Raw genomic sequence first — 20,670 nt, 5'->3', positions numbered from 1 at the left:
CCCGGGGGACCCTGGCTACCCTGTGAGTATCCCAGTTTCTCACTGTTGGCACACAGGGAGGGTTATAAGCTGGGGGTCCATGGCCCCTGGCCCTGCTGCATGCTGCCCACAGTAGGACAGCCAAGAAGGCAGCTTTCCTTCTACAATTAGTGCTCAGGCTCCAAACATAGACCCACCTGCAGGAGGCCCCTGGGTTTCTGTTCACCCTGGGAGGGGAGGGGCAGAGACCTTACCTGAGGGCAAGGAGGGATGGAAAGGACAAGGCAAGGGCAGGGACACATCCCTGCCTTGCGCTGCTGCTTGTTTCCTTTGTGCCACCCCTTCCCCTCGGAGGGCTTCGGGGGCTCTTGGGCTGGGCCCAGGAAAGCTCTCACAGCAGAGGTGGTGGACGGGCTCAGGAGGCAGCTCCCCAGTGAGCTGCAGGTGCCTGCCAGGCTCACAATTCTACTTTTGTGAATTTTTGCAGAAGAGGAAGCTGAGACAGGGAAAGTGACACCTGGCTAGGAAGACAGAGGGTTTCTGGCCTGCCTCCTCCAGATTGGAAGAGACCCTCAATCCCCTCCACATGCGGCCCCCTCACCTGCTTCTCCTTGGCTTCCAGGGTCAGGAGGGTATCCAAGGCCTCTGAGGAAAGCCCGGCCATCAGCGCCTGACCATGAGTGGTGTCTCCGGCACATTCCTCTGCCCCGATGGAGAGGAGTTAAGGAACCAGGCCCTTTACTTCTTCAAGGGACCTCCCTGCAGGGGGCTAGGACAATCCTATCTGGTTTCTACTGCCCTGGTCCTGGGGACACCCCCAGAGCCTGCACCCCCAAACCCCTCCCCACCCTACCTCTCCAGGCGGAGACTGGCCACCCTCCCCCGGAGAGAATCCTGGGGCTGCCTTGTGTCATCTCACCTTGGTTTGCACGGGCATCTGGGACCCCAGGGGTGGCCGGGACCCAAAGGATCCACAGGTAAAGAGGTAAGGGGGCTCCTTGTCACCTGGGAGCCTGAGCCCCGGGTAGGGTGCTTTCTAGCCATAGTTCCATTTCCTCCACCACAGCCCCACAGGACAGAGGCTCAGGATGGAGGTCAGCCGTCCAGGCCTCTGGGAGGGAACAGCATGGGAGTCAACCCTGCTGTGCCTTCCAGCATACCATACTGTTGATAGGAAGCAGAAACGGAGACAGGCAGGCAAGGGGGCTAGAGAGACACCACGGAGACAGTGAGGGTGCAGGAAGGCAGGAAGGTTTCCTGCCACAGACCTGGCGTCCCTGCAGGGCCCTCCAGTGGTTGGGTCAGCTCTGGCTGCCCCCATGCCCCAGCTGTGCCTGGTGCCCCACACTCCCAAACACCACTCACAGATACCCTCACGCCTGAGGATCAAATGGGCCAGCCTTGGGCTGGGTTTAGGCTCAGACCAGGACATTGCCAATGTCCAGGGCCACTGCAGGGCAGGAGTCAAGAGGGGCCACCAGGGCCAGGACAGGGTCAGTGGCAGTAGATGACAAGGCCAGTCCTGTCTGAACTCACAGGTCAAGGTGACTGGGCCCATTTGCAGATGCAGATGCTGAGCGCCAAGAGTGAAAAACCTCTCAATACTGCCCCCTCCAGAACTCCTGGTGTGGTGCACCACCTCCAGGCAGCCTCTGTCATGTGCCTCTTGACTTTTAAGGGACCAAAGGGAAAGCAAGGCAAAGCTGGGTCTCCAGGCAGGAGGGGGAGCCAGGTGAATACCGGCAACTGTCCCTGCTCTGCCAGCCTCCCCTCCACCCTGGAGCCCTCACCAGCTTCTCCTGTGCCCTAGGGCCTGTCAGGGCTACCAGGGCCCCAGGGCGTGGTGGGGAGGCAGGGCCCTGAAGGCGTCACTGGACCAGATGGACTTCCTGGCAGGGACGGCCGAGCAGGACAGCAAGTGAGCAGACTTGGGGATAACACCTGGTCTGTCCACTCAAGACGACATGGTGGGGGACTCCCATAGGCCAAGAGCCAGGAGGAGCAGGTTTAGAAGCTTAGAAGGGACATCATCAACATATCCAGAAGTTCCCTGTGATGCTGTGGGGTGGGCAGTCCCCCCAAGCCTTGGGACCAAGGAATGTGACCCATTCTGACCACCTCTATTCAATGTCAGCCCCAGAAGGCAATTCAGCTCATCTGCAGGTGGGCAGAGCTCTTGGGGTGTAAGTTCCCTCCCCTTTGTCACCAGCACACCTTCAGCTGTTTTATCCCCAGGTGCCGCCTCCTCACCCGCAGGCACTTGATCTGCAGTACGACTCCCTTCCCTCTGGCTGCACCCAGAGTTCACCCCACCTTGGAGCTGCCCTGCCTCCTTGACAGCCTGTTTCTCAAATCCTAGGAGGGCCTCCTTTGCCCTCTTTCTTTACAGGAACTGCAGGGAGATGACGGGGACCCTGGCCCCTCGGGCCCTGTTGGGAAGAGAGGAAATCCAGGTGTGGCCGGCTTCCCTGGAGTACAGGGGCCCCCAGGATTCAAGGGCAGACCCATCCCAATTCCCCCACCCGCCTCCTGCCTTCCTGCCTTGGCCCCCACCTGCACAAGTACTGCCTATGACGGTGCTGCCTGCTCTGCACCATGGGTCAGGGCCTGCGTGAAAATGGATGTCCACCTTTCCGTTCCTACCAGGGTCCCTGCCCATGTCCTCACGCAGACTTTAAGAGTTGAGTTTGTTCAGGTGGCGATAATCACCGCCCCTGCCCAGACTCTGGAAACCAACTAGTCCTTGCTAAGCGTCCGTGTGCGCCCTCTAGCGGGCCTTTGTAGAAGCACAGCGGCTGCTCGCCTCTGGGTTCTCCTCCGAGGAGAATTTAGAAACGTTCCCAGAGTGACTTCAGTAGGGGAGGCAGCTGTGAATCAGTGTGAGCCCGGGGGTAAAACCAAAGAAGAGTGGGGTGAGTGAAATTAGACGTGCTTCTTCTCTCCGGGGGCTTGAGGCCTAGTTGGGGAGGGGCTGGAGCCCCTGTGAGGGCAGGTGCAGAGAGGGAGGTGGCCTGGGCCCCGGACGCCGGGAATGATAAAGAAGGGCAGGGGACATTCTAGTGGGAGGCACCTTGCGAGCAGAGGGTGAAGACGGGGACATCATGGTGTGTGGGGATGACAAAGAGGAGTGTGGAAGCCTTCCTGGACCTTGGGTGCCAGGAGAAACCGTCCTTGTAACGGGACAGAAGGGGCCGCCCCCAGGCTTACGTCTGTGACCCAAGCGTCAGGAGCCCTCTCCTGACCCTGTGGAATCACAGTTCCCAGGTCCCACCCACTGCTCCTAGGACCACCACCTCTGATGGGAACCTTGGTATTTTCCTTGAAGGGTGAAAGCAGGCTATCCAGGCAGCTGGGTCTCCCTGGAAAATGAGGGACAGAGGGTGGAATGGGACTTCCTGGGAACCAGGGCGAGCCTGGATCCAAAGGCCAGCCGGTGAGTGAGTCCCTGGGAATACACCTGCTCACACCCCACACACATATGTGCACACATGCAAACACGTTCCCGCAGGTGCAGACACACGTGCACTCCCAGAAGCATGCGTCTGCCCAGGGACATGGGTGGGAGACGCTCTCTCTGCGCACCAGACCCGGGCCTGCCTCCCGTGAATGGGGAGAGGGAGCTGGGGAAAGAGGCTCCAGTGGTGCCTGCAGAGGGAGAGGCAGGTCAGACCAGAACTCAGGTCATGCTGACTCCTGGCCCAGTGCTCTTTCCATTCCATGCTGCCGCCATTCCCCTCTCTCTCCAGGACTAAATTCAATGTACTCTTTCCTTGAAAATGATCAAAAAACTGAACAAAAATTAGTTGGGACATGTGGAAAACAAATAGCAAATGGTCTGAATAAATAAAAATAAAAAGCAGAGATTGTTAGATTAGATGAAAACGTAAGAGTCATTTTACAGTGTTGTGAGAAATCCAGTTTAAATAAAAAAGAAATACTTTAAAGTAAAAATGTATGGTAAAAGATATACTTTGCTAATGCTCATCCAAGAAAACCAATGTACTATTTTAACAACAGACAAAATAGATTTTGGAGCAAAGAGCATGAGCAGCAATTCATTATGATAAAAGGATCAATTTAGTAAGTTAACATAAGAATCATAAATTTACATGTACCTAACAATAGAGCTTAAAAATGCATGAAACAAAAACTGGTAGAACTATAAGGACAAATAGACATATTCACAAGTACAGTCAAGGATTTCAATACTATTTCTCAACAATGGATAGAACAAGTACACAGAAAATCGGGAAGGATATAGAAGATTCGAACAACATAATGAACTAATTTCACCTAACTGACATTTATAGAGTGCCAGACATTAACATAATACATGTGAATTTCAAGTGCATATAGAACTTTTCTAAGACAGACCATATTTTGGTCCATAGTAAATTTTAAATGATTCGGGTTCTACAAAGTATGTTCTTTCACTACAGTGGAATTAATTTAGGACTGAATAACAAAAATATGTCTGAAATAATACCCTAGTATTTGGAAACTTACTAACAAACTTAAAAAATTTGACACATGGGTCAAAGTAGAAACCAAAAGTGATATCTCATTTGAAGACAGGATATAATAAAGATTGGAATAGTATATAATGAACTAGAACACACTAAGCCATAAGGAAGTATAGAAAATAAAAAGCTAATTATTTTTTTAGATCAATAAATCCTCTAACAAGGATGATTAGGTAAAAAGGAGAGATGATGGAAATGCTAAAATCAAGAACAAGTGCTATGACATCACCTCAGATACAAAAGGCAGTAAGAGGATAATAAGGGAATTTTATCTTTTAAGAATATTATGAACAGCTTTATACCAAACAATTTAACAACTTTAGATGAAATGAACAAATTCCTTGAAGGATAAAACCACCAAAAAAGAAACTCATGACCTAAATAATCTTGTATCTATTAAACAAGCTAAATCTAGTTAAAAAGCTTCCCACAAAGAAAATTTCAGACCCAGATAACTTCACTGATGAATTGTACAAGTTCCTCATTGTGTTGGTTTGAAAGCTGCCAGACAGTGATATACCGGAACTGGAACAACTTTTAAAAAGGAGAGTTTAATGGGTTCCAAGTTTACAGTTCTAAGCCTATAAAAATATCCAACTAAGGCATCCAGGGAAAAATGCCATAATTCAAGGAATATTGATGGGAACAGAACAGCTCTGACAGATAGGAAGTCACATGCTGGCATCTGCTGGTCCCTTGCTCCTGGGTTCTGTTGCTTTCAACCTCTGCTCCTATGGGGGTTCTTCAGTTTGCTTTCCCGGGACTGGCTTTCATATCCTGGCTTCCCTTGACTCTCTCTAAGTTCTGGCTTGCTTAACACATGGCAATATCTGCTGGGTTCCAAGCATCTCCAAACATCGTGTCACTTTTCTCGAAGTGTTGGCATCTGTGACAGTTCTACTCTGAAGTTTCTGTTGGCTCTGTCATTTCTGTCATTTCTCCAAAATGTTTACCCTTTTAATGGCTCCAGTAATCTAATCAAGACCCATCTAGAATGGGTGGTGTCACATCTCCCTCTAACAAAAAGTAACACTCACATTGGGTATGTCACATCTCTGTGGAAATAACCTAATCATTAATCATTAGGAAAATGTGCATAAAATCCACTATGAGATGCCACTGCACACCTGTTAGAATGGTTAAGATTTTAAAAACTGACCATAACAAATGTAGGCAAGGATGTGGAGCAAGTAGAACACTACTACTCTGCTAGTGAGAATGTAAGATGGCACAACCACTTTGTAAAATGTTGGTCAGTTTCTTTAAGAGTAAAGCATATACCTACCATAGTCAGCCATTACGCTCCTAGATGTATTTACCCAAGAGAGATGAAAGCATTTCTGAAGACAAAGGCTTATACCTCAAGGTTGATAGCAACTTTAGTTGGAATAGCCTGCAGCTGAAAACAATTCAACAGTCCATCAGCACATGAATGGATAAGGAAATTGTGGTATATCCATACCATTGAATATGACTCAGCAATAAAAAAGGGTTGTACTCTTGATACATAGAAAAACATGGATCAATTTCACAACAAGTACACTGAGTGAAAGAAACCAGATTAAAAAATAATGCATTCTGTGTGGCTCCATTTACATAAAACTATAGAAAAGGCAAACTATTCTGTAGTGAGGAAAAGTGGTCCCTCCAGGGAGAGTTGGCAGAAGGAGAGATTGCAAAAAGGCATGAGAAGCCTTTATGGGGTAGTAGATGTTATTGTCTTGATTCTGGTGATTACATGAGTGTACACACTTCAGAACTTGTATCACACAATTTAAATGGGTGCACTTATCATTTGTCTATTATATGTCAGCAACACTTTAAAATATTACCCTTTCCTTGCATTTGTCAGGTATGTAGGAGACAGCATTCAAAGTGCAAAATGAACATGTGGACCACATCACAACCCCACTCTGTGAGGCTAGTTATCCTGATACCAAAACAAGAAAAAGACAACACAAGGAAAGGAAACTGCACACTAATATCTCTTGTGACTATGGATGTAAAAATTCTTGAGTAAATACTAAGAAACCTAATGAAGCAACATATATAAAAAATTATACACAATGACAGATGGAATTCATTCTAGGAATGTGAGGCTGGTTCAACATGCAAAAATCAATCTATGTTCCATAGTAATAGAACAAAGGCAAAAACCACAAGGTCATTTCAATCAATGCAGGAAAAGCTTTAGACAAAATCTCAAATACATTTACAATTAAAAAAAACACTCAAAATAGAAATAGAATGGAAATTCCTCATTGTGATGAAGGGAAACTGTAAAAATCCCACAGCTAATATCTTGTTTAATGGTGAAGGCCAGAAAGCTTTTCCCCTCAGATCAGGAACAAGATAAGATGTCCACTGTTCTCACTTCTATTCAAATTGTACTGGAGACTACACAGGATAATTCAGCACAGAAAAAATATAAAAGATCCATATTGGAAAGGAAACAATAAAACTCTATTTCAGAGTTTGTCGGTATACAGACTGCATGGTCTTGAATATAGAAAATTCTAAGAAATAAGCACATACTCGAAATTAGAACTGATAAAGTTGCTGGATAGAGGATCAATGTACAAAATAGATTGTGTATATACAATATAGGGAAATCAATTGCAGTTCTATACACCAGAATTGAAGGATCCAGAAGTGAAATTAAGAAAGGAATTCCATTAAAAATAGCATCAAAAAGAATCAAATATTTAGACATGAATTTAGCAAAAGAATTGTGAGATTTTGTACTGCAAGCTTCATAATATTGTTGGAAGAAATTTTAAAAGACCTAAATGAATGGAAAGACATCACAGGTTCATTGACCAGAATACGTAATTATGTTAAGATGGAAATATTATTCCAAATGATCTATGGATTCAGTATAATCCCTGTCAACATCCTAACTGTTTTTTTTTTTTTTTGCAGAAATTGACAAAGTAATGCTAAAATTCGTATGGAAATAAAGAAGACCCAGAATAGCCTAAACAATCTTGAAAAAAGAACATGTTGGAGGACTCACACTTCCCAATTTCAAAACTTACTGCAGAGCTACAGAATCAAGACAGTGTGGTCCTTGTATAAGGATAGACATAAACGTCAATGGGACAGAGAGTGCAGACACAAACCCGTAATTTATGCTAATTAATTGTCAATGGGGATGGTAAGACAATTCAGTGGGAAAAAAATCTAGCCACATGCAAAGAATGAAGTTGGACCCCTGTCTCACACTATACACAAAAATTAATACAAAATACATTATAGACCTAAATCTAAGAGCTAAACTGTAAAACTCTCAGGAGAATTCATAAGAGTCAATTTTGATAATGCTAAATCACACATTGTTTTCTTAGATACAGCACCAAAAGCACAAGCAACAAAGGAAAAACGAGATAAATTGAACTTCATCAAATACATTGGACAAAACTTTTGTGCTTCAAAGGGACACTACAAGGATGTGGAAAAAACAATGCAAAGAGTAGGAGAAGATATTTGCAAGTCATATCTAACAAGGACTTTATATACAGAACTATAGAGAATTCTTGGAACTCTGGAATAAAATGACAACCCAATTTTAAAATGGGCAAGGAATTTGAAGATGTACAAAATAAATACATGAAAGAATGCTCAATACCATTAGTCATTAGGGAAAGAAAAATCAATAGCACAATGAAATAGCACTTCACACCTTCTAGGATTACTAAAAACCAAAAGACAGAAGTGTTAGCAAGGGTGTGGAGAATGGGAATCCGCATACATGGCTGATGGGACTGTAAAATGGTGCAGCCACGTTTGGGAATCAGTCTGGCAGTTTGTGAAAAGGTTAAACATAGAGCCATCATATGATCGAGCAATTCTACTCCTAGACAGACACCCAGGAGAATCAGAAACACAAGTTCATGCAAACCCCTATACATGGATATTCATAGGCAGCATTCTTCCTGATAGAAAAAAGTAGAACCAACTCAAATGTCCACCAAACGGCTGACTAGAATGTGGTATATCATACAAAAGAATATTATTCAGCAATAGAAAGGAAGGAAATATTGATACATGCCACAAGAGGGGTGAAGCTTGAAGAGAAAGATGCCAGTTACAAAAGGCCACATGTTACATGGTTCCATTCACATGAAATATCCCAAACAGGCAAATTCAGAGAGGCTAAGTAGGTTAGTGGTTTCCAAGGGCTGAGGGGAAGGAGAGTAAGGAGTTACTGCTTTTGGGTACAGAGTTTCTTTGGGAGGGTGCCACAAGGTTCTGAAATAGACACTGGTGATTGAGGCACACCTCTGCGGATACACCAAAACCCACTAATTGTACATTTTTAAAAAGTGAATTATATAATATGTAAATTAAAATTCAATAACATTGCTATTCCAAAAAAAGGAACAAGTGAAATTCAGATTACAGGGGTTCCTCTCTCAGCCTGCCCTCTCAGCTCAGCCTCACCAAGGCTGGGCCCATATTTGCATGATACCTTATGTCCTCTGAGCCCTTTGAAGAAGGAGATGGTATATTACCCTATTTTACACATGGGGAAACGGGGGCTGAGCAAGGGAAAGTGCTTGCTCCACATCTCACCACGCAGAGTAGGAGCTTCTTTCCCAGGGCTCACTGCCTGGTGAGCTTGAGCTGGGAGCCCAGGAATGTGCATAAACACAGGGCCCTGGGCTCATCCTTGGCCCTGGCCTACTCTCACCCCTGCATCTGCTCTCTAGCTGCTTGGAGGAGGGGAGAAGAACCCACGGGAGGTAGGACATAGTCCAGTAGTCACCCTGGGCCTGAGCCTGAGCCTGGGGTGTTCTCCCACGTGGCCTCTGTGGGGTTTGAGCCACTTCTTGCCCTCTCTGAGCCTCAGTTTGATGCATCTGTGACCAGGGGGATATTGTGCTTCCCTGGGTTGCTTTGGGAACAAAATGAGATGGGCGGATGCAAAGAACCTGCAGGTGGCAGGCCCTCAGGTTATGGGGCACTGGGTTAGGGAGTCCATGAGCTCATTCATTCTCTTCCTTGAAGACCCATGACAAGAGACCTTGAGTGTCCTGGTGGCCTGTTTCTCTTGGAGTCCCTGCACTGGGCTCCACTTTCTCATCTGATAGCGGCACAGTCTCCCCATCCATCAGAGCCCAGGCCAAGGCAAAATCTAGTGTGTAATCTGTTCACACTCGCTTGAATGCCCCAAAGTGGAGTCACTGACATCCCTGGAGGGGCTGGGTGGGAGAGGCAGGCCAGGCATCCCAGGTGTCCAGCCAGGCCCCCTTGCCCTCAGCCCAGCAGCACCAGCCCCTCCTGTTCTCCACATAGGGTGACACTGGTGAGATGGGCTTCCCGGGCATCTCTGGCCCCTTTGGACCCAAGGTACAGACTCCCCGTCCCCTCTGCTCCTGTTGGGGTCCACCCATCCACCCATTCATTCATTTGGTCGTTCATTCATTCAGCTATTTATTGAGCACTTGCTATGTGGGTTGGGACACAGGCAGAATCAAGGAATCCAGGAGAACCTCCTCATCCTTATTTCCATCCATCCCGGCATTGTCAACCCAGCTGCACAGGGTACTCACTCGGTGCCTTGGGCCTGTCATTTGGTCTTTCCCAGACTCAGTTTCCTATCCATAAAACGGGGGTGACACCAGTACAGGCTGTTGTAAGGATTCAGTGAGCCCGAGGTGTGCACCCTGCGGCCCAGCGCCGCCCCCTAGGTCACTACTCAGGAAATGTAATAGCCCTGTGGGGGGGTCTCTCTGCTAAGGCCTCTCCTGAGAGTGAAGGTGATGAGGGGCCAGACCCTGTGGTGGGGGAGCTGCTGGGACCCCCTCCCGGCACCAGCCAGGCCCAACAGCCCCTCCTGTGCCTCCGCAGGGCCCTCCTGGAGACATCAACTTCAAAGGCATCCAGGGTCCATGGGGACCTGGTGTGGTGGTGAGACCCTCCACCACTGCCTCCTGGGGACAGGCGCCCCAGGCCACAGCGGCCTCTGTCACAGCCCCGTGGAGCCCTGTCTGCCTCGCACAGCTCCCTCCTGTACACTTCCACCCGCGGCCCGAGCGCCTCTGCCGAGCTGGGGCGGCCCCTCCTCACCCCCGCCTCTCACTCCTGCAGCCCCCCAGGCACACGCTGGGGCCAGGATTGCCTGGTCCGGTCCCTGCTTGAGGGGACATCCCTCCCTGTCCTTGGGAGCACAGCTGTTGCCCCATGCTCACCCTGGACACGCCTCCTAGGCCTGGGATGAGGACACTGGCCTTTTTCTCTCCCTCAGGGAAAGGAAGGCATCGTTGGGACCATCGGGACCCTGGGAGATTCAGGAATCCCAGAATGTACAGTGGCTGGACAGGAAGCTACTGGGTCCCCTTGGGTCACCAGCTCCATGTGGTCCATGACCTAGCACTGCCTAAGCCTTGGTTTCCCATCTGTGAACTGGGACCTCCCTGTGAGCCTCTAACTGGCTGGTTTTTACTGCAGGGCCCGAAGGGTAGCAGAGGCAGCCGAGGGGATGTGGTAAGTGGACATTTGGGGCACAATGTGTAGGGGTGGGAGGGGGTGGCCTCTCGGGATGTGCTCCCTAACTCTGTTCTGCTTCTGTCTCTCTCCAGGGATTGCAAGGTCTGCAGGTGAGTGAGTGGATCGGGGTGTGGGGCTGTGATGTGGGGCTGGGATGGGTGAGGACGCTCTGGCTTCTCCTTGCCAGGGCTACTGATGCCCTAGGCATGTGCTCCCTCTGAAGCCCTGGCTTCCCATCTGGGCCCATCTGGGCCCAGGGCCATTGTCCCTCAGCCTCAGTCCTGTTGGGGAGGGCTTGGGTCAGGGTGGGCATGACAGGCCTCTGCTGACCCAGGCCTACTGTCTTCTCTTCCTCCAGGGACCTCCTGGCCCAAAAGGGTGGCCTGGCCCACCAGTAGATAGCTGGGACCTCCTCCGAGGGGCAGAAGCTGGGCTCCCTTTGAATGAGCCCCAAAGCTTTGCAGAAGACACATACCCTGGCCTTGAACCCCAGAGGATGAAGAGGCTTCTGGGAGAGGGTGAACCAGCCCACGTGGGCCTCTTGCCTGGGAAAGTGAAGACCAGGCCCCTAGGAGAGCTGAGACCAGCATGGCAGCCCTCTCATGCCCCGATAGCTCCTCCTGTCTCCTGACAGCCCCAGACCCAGGACCCCGTCCCTATCAAACTCTGACCTGCCCTCTTCTTTACAGGGTCCACCAGGGAGACCTATCCAGTTTGTAAGTTGCCGAACATTATCTTTTGCCTATTTGGGGTAGGGTCTGGGGGATAGCTGACCACTCTGACCTAGTAGCCAAAACCCTAAGGCAGCAGAAAGTGCCCTGGGCTAGGAAGCAGAAGGGCATGCCCCCAACTGTGACTGCTGGGCTGCCCTGTGCACATGGGCTGATTTATGAGTGTACCCACACCCCCTGCCCCATCTCAGAGTCCCTGAGCCCAGTGGCAGCTGGGCAAGGAAGCAGACCCATCCCCAACAGAGAGCACTGGACACTGTCATTGTCTGACACCAACACTCACACTGGGAAGATGATGCAGTTAGGAAGTGGCAAGACATCAAGTGAACTTGAGAAAAGCCTATAGAGTCCCAGCTCTGAGAACACAAAGACAAAGGGTTGGGTCTGCGATGGGAAACATGAGATTGTGGGAATCCAGACAAGACAAGTGGGGTCCTCACCCAGCCTGAGGATGGGAACTTTGGGAAAGGCTCCCCATTGAGGATGACATCTTTAGGATGAGCAGAAGGTATGATTTCTCAACCTCAGCACTATTGACAATTTGGTCCAGTGTGTACTTTGTGGTGGGTGGCCACCAGTGCATTGTGAGATACGTACCAGCATCCCTGTCCTCAACCAACTAGAAGATGCTAAACATATCCCTTCTCCCAGTTGTGACAACCCAGACTATTTTCTGAACCCTGGAGGACAACATCACTCCCAGCTAAGAACCGCTGTTATAGGAGGAGAGTCAGATGGGGCATTGGAGGGAAGGAATAGTATTCAGGCCATGGGAGCAGCGTGTGCAAAGGCCCTGTGGCTAAGAGTATCATGGCATTGAGGAACTTGGAAGTACTACAGTGCATCTGATTGGTATAGTTTATGGGGGAGAGGAGAAAGATGAGGCTGGAGGGTGAGGCACAACACTCTGGAGGACTTGTAACCATACTTAAGAGCTTGGGCTTGAAACTGAGGATGTTAAGGAGCTATGGGAATACTTGAAGGAAGGGAAGAGCTGAGTCAGCTTTGAGTCTTAGAGTTCCCTATGGCTGCAAGGAGAGGAAGGACAGACAGTGCCTCAGAGGGCCTGTGATTGGCCAAGGTCCAACATCGCCCCTTTCCCTGAACCCCACACCTGATGGGCTTGGTTTTAAAGGGGAAGGTAAGGTGGGGGAGTACCTGTTCAAGGCCTGGGGCTCATGTGTGGACAGGGGATCCTGGGGGCCCACGACACAGATCCTCTCTTCTCCCTGCACAGCAAGAGGATGACCTCGGGGCTGCTTTCCAGAAGCGGATGGACACCAATGGAGAATTCACCCCAGAGATACTGCCTAGAGCTCTGCCTGTGTGGGGTGCCTTTCTGGAGGAAACAAATAATGACCCTCACATGGCCAGCACCCTCCATGCCACTGCTCCACGTGTTTCTTAGCCCTGGTTTCCATGGCATCTCCCACCACAGATGGGGGTGGCTCCCGAGGCTCAGTGGGGTGGCCACTGCTCCAGGTGTCGAGGCTGTGGGAGCCGAGCAGGGGCCAGAAATAAGCCCCGGGCCCTGTGGGGGCCCAACACACAACCTTGCCCCATTCCCATGATTAGGACCTAACTGACCAAGGCTCAGACCTCCTACCAACAGCTCTGGGGGTTTCTCTGAGGTGGACCAGTGCTGGATGCTGGGGAAAGGCTGATGTGAGTTGCAGCCTCTGTATTCTCTGAGTGCTGTGTAGTGAAAGACCACATGGGTCCCTCATTACTATCCAGGGATGTCTATGAAAAGAGAGGGTTCCCCAAGATGCAGTGGAGGCAGCAGGTGGAGCCCTTCCTCCCCCATGTAGGTGTCATTTATATTGCTTCCAGGGATGGCTCTGACCTGGAAGGTTAGGGAACCTTGTGTAAGTTACAGCCACTTCCCCTTGTGCATCTTGGTAAGTGGTAATAGAATGCAATGGGAGCTTATTTCTCCTGCACATAAAGGCTAATTGGCTTGTTCATCGAGGTCTTAGACAGCCTGTGAGGGTTCTGCCTTCTCCCACCTATGGCCAAAAGGTCACTGGGCACAGCATGGGGTGAAGAGGGAGAATTCTGTAGAGGTGTTTATGAGCATACACACATCTCTTCTGCTGTCCTTTTCTCAGCTAGGGTGCAAAGTCATGCCCCACCCCAGTCCACCCTTGAGCTGTGGCCACAGAAGCTGGGAGATGTAGTCCAGCTGTGTGTCCAGGCAGAAGAAGAAATGGATTGTGGCTACCAGTCTCTGCCACACACAAAGATGCACATGCAGTGCACACACACAACAACATATGCACCCCCCCACACACACACAGGCATACATACAGGCACACCACATCCATAACCCAAGATACACAAGGGTTGACTGAGCTCTGATTTGTAGCTGTGGAAAATGAGGCTGAGGTGCACTCAGGCAGGAGCCCCCTCTGCAGCCCTGTCCTCCTGCCCAGAGGAGATGTGCTCCTTCTCTGTGCTGCATTCCCCTGCCCTGGAGCTCCAGCTGGTCTCAGTTCTGTCTTGGTGCCTCACAGAAGCCCCTGCTTCCTACCTGCAGGGAGCTTGGCAGGGACCAGGTACTCCGTAAGCCTGCTCCTCTCTGCACCTCCTCCTCCCCAGACTCATTCTGGACAGGGATTTAGGGCCACTCCCCAATGTTCCGGGAACCCTGGGGAAATCTGACACTCTGCCCCCCCTCAAGCATGGGGCTTTCATGGGGGACCAACCACTACCACGTCTCATCTCTTGTCCTCAGCTTCTATAACTGTGAAATGGAGGGAACCCAACCTCTGCCCCAACTAGGACCCTGGAACTGAGAAGCCCCCAAAGTACTGGGGACTTGAGGGAGTGGGGCTTGGTTCTCGGGCTGGGCCTGGACTTTCAGCAGCTCATGGCCACCTCTCTCCCCTACAGGGTCCTGGCCATCGGGAACCCTGGCCAGGCTGGTGCTGGAACAGGGAGGGGAGATCTTCAAAACCTTACACTACCTCAGCAACCTTATCCAGAGCATTAAGACACCCCTGGGCACCAAAGAGAACCCCACCCGGGTCTATCACAACCTCATGGACTGTGAGCACAAGATGGTGGATGATGGTAAGAGGGTCTGTGGGGCCTGAAGATGGCTCCCTGGAGCTGGGGGAGGAGGAGCATGTGATTGGCTCATTTGGCCAAGTGTCTGTCCTCAGAAACCTAGACCCATGCACGGTCATTTATTCATTCAACAAACAGTCACTGAGCCCCACCAGTTGCTCCCAGGGCTATCGGGAGTATGAGAATGAAGTCAAGGACTGGGCCCACCCCACCAGAGCCACAGACCCACAAGCTTGGGACACATCGTTTCACTCCAATGAGATAAGATCTTTGGCAGAAAAAGCCCCAAGGGCTGAGGCAGGCCTTGCCCCATCAAGGCTTCTTGGAGAAGCCAGCATTTCCCCCTTTCCGTCCTCATCTCGTTCATCTCTCTTCTCTCTGATGAACTCGGTGAGCTTGTGCAGGCCCCTGCTCAGTTCCCAGCCATGCCCTCCTCATCTGCATGAGGAGGTAGGGCTGGATGGCTGATTGCCTCATGCTCAGCTCAGAGGCCTTGCCTCCCTCAGGAGTTCAATGGGGAGGCCAAGCAGATGATGGGTTCCTGACTCCCACCCCCATCCCCTTGCAGGACATAGCAGGGGTCCCAGGACTTGGTGGAGAAACCACCCAGCTAAATGACCTCTGAGTCCCTTGGGCAATGGCTTAGCCTCTCTCAACATCAGTTGGACCCTCCAGGGAATGGAGGTATCACAGTAGCCAGCTAGAGAAGCACTCAGCCTTGTGGTCCCCTCCAGGGGCTCTTCTTCTGAGAGTTTCCTTCTATCCCTGTGCTACCAGGAGTCCCTCTTATGGCTCCCTACCTTTAAGCCTAACTAGGGCTCAGGGGGTCACAAGGTGCAGTGTCTGTCTGCAGAGCTAAGCCCAAGGCCCCTCGCCACACAATCCATCTCCACCTCACCCCACCCTACCCTGTTCTTCTGCCTGCAGGTACCTACTGGGTGGACCCAAATCTTGGCTGCTCATCTGACACCATTGAAGTCTCCTGCAACTTCACTCATGGTGGACAGACATGTCTCAAGCCCATCACAGCCTCTGAGGTACCCATCTGCTCTCCACCCTGCCAGGCCCAAGCCTGCCCTAGGAGGAACTAGTGGAGATTGTGGTCTGAGCCCTGGTGGACTTGCCATCTGACCTTGGACAAGTCATCCTTCTTTCTGAGCCTTGGCTTAGCTTCCTCGTCTGTGAATTGGGGAGAGTTGAATTCGATGTCTGGTATCTAAGCCCTTTCAGATGTTATGATGCCAATGATTCTTTCTTCAACTAGAATCTCTTGCCTTAAACCTAAAATGGAGTAATTGGCCAGCTGATCTGGATGAGCTGGATGAGAACCATGAGCCATCAGCACAAATGTCAGGGTGATGCTCACCTGGGACAGCTGCAGGGAGTTGATTTGGCCAGTGTTTACCTAGAGGTCAATGAGCACATGCCTTGTGCCCAATTCTCAGGGCTGGGAATTACAGATGGCTCAGGGCTGCTCACCAAAAACCAGGCAGGCAGAGCCAGTGGGAAGAGACTGCTGTGTCTTCCAGGGCACCACACAGTGACTCATGTGTCTGCACATGAGTGCAGTTCTTGCAGTTCCTGGAAGCCTTCCACGTGTGGTGAGGGTTCAGCTCACAGTGAGAGGAGCTGCCCTGGTGCCAGGAGAAGTGGGGACCCAGGGCCTCCCTTGTGGTCCATCTCCTCGTCCCACACAGGGAGGCTCCAGGAGGGCCTTTGAGCTGACCATGCCAGGCTCAGCATTTGAGGGCCTCTAAGTGAAGCACCCCATCAGCTGATGGACAGGACTTTGTGGGGTCCCTATGGATGCCAGGTGCCAGGTACCGGGATTCAGCTGGGAGCCCGGCAGACTCCCTGCCCCAGCCCCACCCCGCATACTCAGCCAGGGCTCCCAGTCCAGGGTTCTCTGCTGGAAACTTTTCCCTCAGACTCTAAGGTGTGGGGGCCACTTTGCAAATCCACCTGAGAGAAGGAAAATCTGCAGGTGGCTCCTAGGTTGGCAGTGCACCTGCCCATCAGGATCACCATGACCCTCAGGGGCAATGACAGTGGGGATGGGCCCTCGGTGGGGAGCTGCTCCAGTCATAGATCCTGCCTTTTGTTCTCAGCCTGCTGCTTCCTGTCAGCACCTCACCCCACCCCACAGGGTTCTTGGCTACAGGGATTTGGTAACATAGAAGGCATGGGGGATGGACAGATCATGGATCAGTAGATTGGGGCAGCAGGGGTAGAAAAACGTTGAAGTTGGTGGATCTGGGTACCTGTGTTTTTTTTTCTTTTTTTGGGGGGGTGAGTGGTCTGGGAATCGAACCTGGGTCTCCCACATGAAAGGTAGGCATTCTAACCACTAAACTACCTATGCACCCAGATTTGGGTACCTGGAGGTGGGTGGTTGTGAAGGAGTTCTTCTGTATAGGGGTTATATTATTTTTCTAACTGTCCTATGGATTTGAAATTATTTCAAACTAAGAATTTTTTTTAATGTTAAAAAATAAAGATAAAACATGAGGAAGAGACTTCTCTTTTCCTCAGGACTGCAAGGGCCTCTGAACTTGGGAGAGCTCCTCATCTCCTCTGGGCCTCTCTGATCCCTCTCCTCTACCCCAAAGACCCTCCATGGAATGGGGGAGTGGGTCAAGGACATGCGCCTGCAGGCTGGCCCCGATTCAGGCAGTCCTGAGTTCCCCTCTCCCCCTTCCCACCCAGGGCAGTGCTTATCAGCAAGACCCTGTCCCCTCCAGAGTGGGGTGAAGGGTCCCAAGGGCTTGAGGCACCAGACCCAACCCCCTCACTGCCGCATCTGCTCCGCAGGTCGAGTTTGCAGTCAGCTGGGTCCAGGTGAGTTTTCTGCACCTGCTAAGCTCCGAGGTGACACAGCACATCACCACCCACTGCCGCAATATGACCGTGTGGAAGGAGGGCTCTGGGCAGACCCCAGCCGAGCAGACTGTGTGCTTCTGGGCCTGGAATGGGCAGATATTTGAAGCTGGGGGTCAGTTCAGGTCCGAGGTGTCTCTGAATAGCTGCAAGGTAACTTTCAAAGCCCCTGTAGCCCCTCACGCTGAGTCAATCAGAAAAACCAGTTTCCATTATAAAATGTTACATGAAAAGTCTGTATAACATTAGTATAATGATATATGTGTTTTTCATATGATAATTTTATTCACTTTCTGCTCTGGGAAACTTCTGAGGAACGGTCTGGGCTAGTGCAGATTCTACAGGCTGGTAGATGTTATGCTTATTTGCAAGGCTGCTTACAGGCAGACTGTCTGCTGCTGCCCCCGTCAGTCTAATTTCTTGTCTTAATTGTTTGGTTGTTTTTGGATGCCCAAAACAGGCTGGTTGCCAGGGAAGGGAGGTTTAGCAAACTGTCAAACCAGAAAACCCAGTTTCAAGAGACTTTTGAACGTGATAATGTACGGTTTTCACGAGCATGTGGGAGAAACCAACATTCACACACAGCTATGAGGAAAAATAAATCAGTGGAGGCTTCCTGGCCACCAGCTATGAGGCCAAATATTCTGAAGTGTTTGGCTCCAGCATCTCCACTTCTAGAATCTGTCCTAGGGAAAGAATTGAGAGGAGCATGAAGAGTTTGCTTCAGTGGTCTTCACTGCAGTGTTACTTACCAACAGAGAAACATGGACATGGCCGATAAATATGCGATTGCTCTAATCTAACGCCAGGTGGCTACTAGGCATCCTGAGGAAAGCTGTGGGAAAGTGCTCAGGTAGTGGGGTATCATGGCAGGTGGGTGTGGTCCACCCTCATCATTGCGGCCTCTGTCATCAGGAACCTGCCTGTCAGCTCAGAGTCCCCGTGGCTCTTTCCCAGGCGCTCGACATCATGCACAGGCAAAGCACAGCCAAACCAACCCCACTCTATCAGAGGTAGAACAAGGCTGGTTCCATCTTCCCTGAGTGTTTCTAAGGAATGTTCTAGAAAACACTCACTGAGATGGGCACTGTCTCCCTTCTTCCTTCAGGTCCAGGATGGCCGCTGGCATCAGTCTTCACCTTCCACACCCAGTACCCCCAGCAGCTGCCCATCGTGAGCGTGGACAACCTCCCTCCTGCCTCCTCAGGGAAGCAGTACCGCCTGGAAGTTGGACCCGTGTGCTTCCTCTGACCTCTCACCTCCTGGCTGCCTGGGCCTCGTGGGGGAGGAAAATGGAGGAGGAGGCAAGGGGAGGACACCAAGGGGAAGGTGGGCCCAGGAGAGGCAGCCCACCTGCCCAGGAGGTAGGGGAGTCGCCCAGCTGTGGTCTGCCCAGTGGAAGTGGGTAGGGAGCGTAGGGGACAGGGTGCCCTGGGGAGCCACTGGACCCAGCTCTGCCCCAAGGACCGACCAGAGAGCCAGCCAGGGCCTGCTGGGCCTGCCAGTGCTGCAGCCTGGGGCCTGTCCCCAGCTCTGCGGCGCTCCCTTCCTGCCCAGCATCCTGCCCACAGAGCCACACGTTCAAGCCAACTCGAGGGAAGGGGCATCTTGCCAGCTGGTCCCTCCCAGGGAGCCTTTGATGTGCAATATTAGAAAGGAGACATGAAAAATAGGAGGAAAGGAAAGGAATAAGTGTATATATTATTTAAACCAGCACGGAGAAGGGGTGTTCCTGTCGTTCCTCTGGGAAGGAGGTGAGGCCATGAGAAAGAGCAGCCTGGGGGCCAGGGGTGCTGGATGGGGAGGAGGAGAGGCAAGCTCCGAGGGGCTGGGGGTGCCCACGTTTGCCACCTCCCACTGTGAAATTGCTGGTGCTCGTATTGTCCTGTTGTGTATGTGATTTTTTAAGGGAAAAATACCTATTTAAGAGTCTTAAGGTGCTACCATTTTGCCACAGACTTTGAAGAAACTTTAAATGTAGGATCTATCCTACATCTTCCTCTCTCCTCCAAATGACAAGCTTTGGAGAATTTAAATTTTTTCTTATCATAACCCTTGTGTTCATCAGGCTATCTGGTAAAGAGGAAAAAAAAGGCAAAAAAAAAAAAAAAAACTAAAAAAACCACAACAAAACCCTACTAGAAACCAGTAGAGAGCTTTTTATTTTTTAACTTATGGATTTTGGAATGTTTGTCCTCTTCAGGAGGGAGCAGGCCTGAGCATGAAGGATTTTAACTTGGCCCTTGGGGTTGCTCAGGAGAAGTTAGGCCTGCCTTGGAGGCAGGACCTGGAGGGGCTGGAAGTAGCGCTGGCGTTGAGGAGACCACGTGAGTGGTATTGGGTCAGGGCCCACCATGGAGTGGAAATCAATGCAAAGCCAGGGAATGCAACCTCCAAGGGCCGCCCTTCCCGGAGCCCCGCCCTCTAGGGTGCATCATCCTTGATTTTTCATTGTCAGTATAGTCCATAGCAGGCCAGTGTCATTAACTCCAAGAGTCAAAGGGGCTGAGGGGAAGAATAAGTATGGGAATCTCGGAGCTCAGTTTATAATGATATTCAGTGTAATCTGAATTGTAGTGTATCTGCGAAGAAGTCAACATCCAAGTTGAATTTGGGGGTTATTTTTAATTGCCGAATTATTTTTATAGAAGGGGAAGATTGTTGTGAAAGTCTTTCTTTGTGTATTTTCCCAAAATGGTGTCTCTTTGGGAATTGGATTTGATTCTCACTATTTGATCCCTCGCTGTGGCCCACGCCCTACCCTGGCTTCCAGGCCGCCTGCTGACCTGGGCGCTCCCGACAGAAGGGCGTGTTGGCAGCAGCTCGGGCCTCGCTCAGTGCTCGATCTCCCCACACTGCCATCCGGGCCTGTCCCCTCCTAGTTCTTGTTTATTTTCTGCTGTCCTCATCATGTCTCTGTCCACATGTCAGTGTGTTAGACCCCAGTGGGCTCTGTTTCTTCCTTTCCCTTCTGGATTTTAAATAAATATTTAAAG

At 50.5% G+C, this 20,670-nt stretch overlaps 1 long non-coding RNA gene across 1 annotated transcript; it reads left to right on the top strand.

Moving 5' to 3' along the window:
• Window positions 1–14,653: 14,653 nt before the first annotated feature.
• LOC143646858 (uncharacterized) lies at window positions 14,654–20,138 on the top strand. The gene is made up of 3 exons (XR_013157673.1): window positions 14,654–14,800; window positions 15,725–15,834; window positions 18,783–20,138. It is a non-coding gene; the product is annotated as an uncharacterized LOC143646858 (long non-coding RNA).
• The last annotated feature ends 532 nt before the right edge of the window (window positions 20,139–20,670 follow it).

This window comes from Tamandua tetradactyla, chromosome 9 (genome assembly GCF_023851605.1).
Source record: "Tamandua tetradactyla isolate mTamTet1 chromosome 9, mTamTet1.pri, whole genome shotgun sequence".
Lineage (NCBI taxonomy): Eukaryota > Metazoa > Chordata > Mammalia > Pilosa > Myrmecophagidae > Tamandua > Tamandua tetradactyla.
The sequence above is the reverse complement of the archived record's forward strand: the minus strand, read 5'-3'. Positions and strand labels throughout refer to the sequence as shown.